General features: G+C 37.5%; 1 non-coding gene across 1 annotated transcript; it reads left to right on the top strand.

The window, feature by feature from the left end:
* Positions 1 to 4022: 4022 nt before the first annotated feature.
* LOC125996818 (U6 spliceosomal RNA) lies at positions 4023 to 4125 on the top strand. Its single transcript, XR_007491487.1, has one exon. It is a non-coding gene; the product is annotated as a U6 spliceosomal RNA (small nuclear RNA).
* The last annotated feature ends 232 nt before the right edge of the window (positions 4126 to 4357 follow it).

Here is a 4357-nt window from a genome sequence, read left to right as displayed (position 1 = left end):
TTAGAGAAATAACTACATTGTGAACTATCCTAACAATGAGAATGTATGAGGGAAATAGAAAGCCTGTATAGAGTACAGGAGGGGGCGGGGTGAGGAGGAGGGATATTTGGGACATTGGTGGTGGGAATGTTGCATTGCTGATGGGGGGGGTGTCCTTTCATATGACTGAAACTCAACCACAATCATGTTTGTAACCAAGATCTTTAAATAAAATATTATTTAAAAAAAAAGAAATGCTTATGCACAAACTCTACTACTAGAGCTTATAGTTTAATCAATCAAGAATGTAACCTTGTTTGATAGTGTCCATAGTTATCCAGGTGATTACAATTTTACTAAGATTGTATCCTATGAATTATCTTCCAGCCCCAATTATTAGAATGGAGCATCATGAAGGGATGAGATGAACTAGGCAGTACTCAAGAGATCATATACAGTTGAAGTAGATGTCAAATACATTAAATATCAAAATGTAGAAGATCAAGATGTTATTCTTTGTGCTAAAAATAATTTATGTATCTTGGTTTAGAGCTTCTCTAGAAGGAAATAAAAGACCATCAATTTTGTACAGAGAACATTTTTGTACTATATGTATGTATAAAATATGCCACCCTGTGAGATGTGGCTCATATGTGGTCCTTGGGCCCATGCATATAGTGCCTGTATCTTTCCTCTTCAGATGTATATTTTCCTATTTTAATGCTGGGTTGTTTGCTGGGGCTCTATGCACCTTTGGAGAGGCCTCAGTTCTCTCTTGAGAACATTACTCTCCCCTTTTTAAATGTATCTTCCTTCTTACTTATCTTTGAATAAAGCCTGTTTATACTTTATAAAAACAACCTGTGAGAGGTAATATATGCATGTGCTCATCCACTCAATTATATAACAAAGAGGCATTCAACCCACTCTATTCCTTGGCCCAGTTTTTTGCAGTAATTACGATACAGTCCCTGTATGGTGGACACCCAGAATCATAACAAAAACAGAGGAGGGTATATGTGCCTAGAGTATAGAAGGGTGTTTGGTTCAGGCTAAAGGGCCCAGGAGTGTTTGATAAACACTGAGACTGGAGAGAGGCATAAGCCTATGATTGGGACAGAAGGATATGCCAGGTGGAGAAGACACTGTGTTGCCTGGAACTTAAAAGGCAGGGGACACATTGTATTAATATGTTCAGCACACTATAGTTAGATCTGATTCAAAATTAGCAAAATGATAGTGTATTTGTACCAAGACCCTAGGGTAGGCGAGTTATGAGTCTGAGATAACCCCTTGTGCAGTCAAAAATCTATATAGAAAAGAATTTAGAGGTAAGATGGAGTTGTGCTTGGTAATTTGGTTTCTTTAGAAACACTAGGCTGGGGGTGGGAAGGGAGGGTAGAAAACTATCTGCTCTTAGAATAATGTAATGTTTCAGGGCCTTTAAAGAAATGGCTTCAAGCTGTGAAGGAATGCTTCATCCACCACCACCATGTTCCCCTGCTGAATAAAGGCAGAAATCTAAATCTAGAGAAATCTGCTGCATCCTCTTGCCTTCTGCACTTTTGAATAGAAACTAAACAGTGATTCATGCTATTATGAGGCAGATGAAAGGTTGTGCATTTTGGAAGATGATCATGCTAGCTTGATGTGCAAAAGTGAGGACAGGGAGATGACCAAAGAAATGGCAGGAGGAGGAGAAAAAGGAGGGCAATGAGTCTGGAGAAAGGGGAAATAATCTCAATGGACCACAATCACTTCAAAAGGTCTCATGTTAGTGTCCTAGGCTTTTTGTAGCAACATTATAAATAATGTGATTATTTATTTTTATTATGTCTACTTAATTTTACTTTTATTTACTTAATTTTATATTTTGTTTATTTCAATCTCATTTAAAATTTTGTCTTTATAATATTTATTATATTTAATAAGATCATTTATCACAATAGGGTAGAAATTAATTTCTTCTACTTCTGCAAGTACTAGATAATTGTCTCACCTTGTCCCTTCCTAGGTTCTAGGTAGTGCAGGGTATCTTCAAAGTTCCTTGGGTTACAGATACTCCAAACCCAGATTGTCTCACATGGCAATCTCCTATGTCAATGCTTCCCCCTTATTGTAAAGGCACTGCCAGCCCTAGGATGCTGGGCTCACCCTAGTCTTTAATTACATTCACTAAGATCCTATTTACAAATTAGATCACTTCACAGATACTGAGGTTAGGATTTAATTTCAGGTACTAGATTTTGCCAAATATCTGCCACACCCAGGTCACTCAGGTCACAAACAATAATAATGGAAGTTGGAGTTTCATTTTAATCTGTTCCCACTGTCAAACTTTCCTCTTTTTCAAGTTCAGCATATGTCTACCAGGACTTCACCCTACATAATTTATTTTTTCCTCTCTCTCAATCAACCTATCCAATTTGTAATTCTTTCAGATTTTATTTTCTGATTAATAAATTTATGGTCAGTATGATCCCATGTCTTACCTCTGCTAATTGATGATTTGCTTATCAATAGAAATTTACTACAAACAGAATTTTCTGAACAGAGGAATGACTGAATCTAGTGGAACTTTATCAGGTCGCTTCAATCACTGAACATCTATAAACTGAGACCAAGGGTAGAGCAATTTTTTTTGGAATTGATTTCCCAGCTCAGTGTTAAGTGGCTGACTTTGATAGATTTTGAGGATGAGATGGGACAGAAGGAGATTTGTATAACCTAATCATAAAAAAATTCCTTGGGGATAGTCAGAAATTCCAAGGCCTGAATTATGATTCCCAAATCTCAGTTTCTATAATCCAGAGTGGTTCTTATGTGTCTCCCAAATTCATTTTAATAGCCATCCACATGAGCGACAATAGCAAGCCCCTCTCCTCTCAGGATTAGGAATGGAGTAAACAAATTATCACAAAGATCTTTTCTGACTGTGACATTTCCTAAGAGGCTTTTACAAAATGATTTGACTCAAACTATATTTTATAACGTTCAGTCTGTGCCTTAACACTACAAATCTTTTATCAGTGAGTATACTATATATAATGCAGTAATTGTGTAATTAAGAGATAATGTCTATGCTAAAGAACAATGTTGACAAGAAACAGCTAGAACAAGTGAACAAATTTATAGATTGAAAAACAGTAGTTAAATGGCCTAAACTTGCTCATGGATTAATATGATGTATTTTTCGCATGATCTATTTCTATGGTAACATGCCAGTACTGGCCAACATCATACCCTGGATATCTGTGGTATGCTCTCCTCCCAAATATGTGGGTCAAAATAGAATAAGGGAGGACATTTTAAATAGCTAGACCTTCATTTCTCCATGTACAGACTCTCAGAAAATTTGCCTTCAGTTGTCCCATTGGGAGACATAGAATTCATTGGGTTCCAATATTCCTTGTGCCCTAGCAAAATGCCAGAAAGAGAGACTGAAATGCAAGGTCAAAAGGATTTTTCCCTTGGTCATTGCTAGCTGTTTTGTGGAAGGAAGAGTGAACACTTTGTAATTTTTCTTGTTTTATATAAGAATACCATACTTAGCTCTGGTTTCTCAAAAGAGCAAAAAGGAACTGAAGATGGAGAGGTGGGTCAGAGGCTTGAGATTCAAAGCAGGGGCTGAATATCAGTCCTGAGGCTCAATGCTAGTGGAGAAAAAAGAAAGTTGTGGAGAATATAATTGTGAAGGTCATGAATGAGGTGTCACAATGACTATATATTCTTGATGCTGAGAAGAAATAATAGCTCAGACAGAGAAGCAGAATATAAGGGAGGGAGAAATTCTTTTCCCCCAGAAAGGCAACCTGGTGTGCTATAGAGACTTTGGTCTTGGAGGCAGAAGAGCTGACTTGTAGCCAATAATATGCTAGGTGAATAGACAAATCACCAGATTCCAGACTCTGGGCTACCAGTTCTTCACTCCTTAAATGAGGGCGATGGTCTCCAATTATAATGTCTATCTACTCTGAAAAATGGGCAACTTCAGCCAAACTCACTTTGAAGTTTGGATTTAGGATATTGTCCTAAATATGTTTTTGCTTTGGCAGCACATATACTAAAATTGGAATGATAAGGAGAAGATTAGCATGGCCCCCAAACAAGGATATTGTCCTAAATATAGCTATAAAGCCAAATACCTATGGATCATGACAGTAATGTCAGGGATGCTATAGGTATTGAATTTCCCAATGGATAAAGAACTGAAGGGACATGGTCAATGGGTCACAAGTGCATTTCCTTCCCAACTTCATGCCTTTGTACTTGTCATTCCCTTCACCTGGAGTCTTCTCCTCCAACTGAATGCCTTCCAAGCATGAGCTCCCCATTAGGGAGGTTTTGCTGATTCCCCTGAGCAGAGTTAATTGTGTTC

Source organism: Suncus etruscus, chromosome 18 (assembly GCF_024139225.1).
Source record: "Suncus etruscus isolate mSunEtr1 chromosome 18, mSunEtr1.pri.cur, whole genome shotgun sequence".
Classification (NCBI taxonomy): Eukaryota; Metazoa; Chordata; class Mammalia; order Eulipotyphla; family Soricidae; genus Suncus; species Suncus etruscus.
This window is presented reverse-complemented; position numbering and strand designations above follow the sequence as displayed.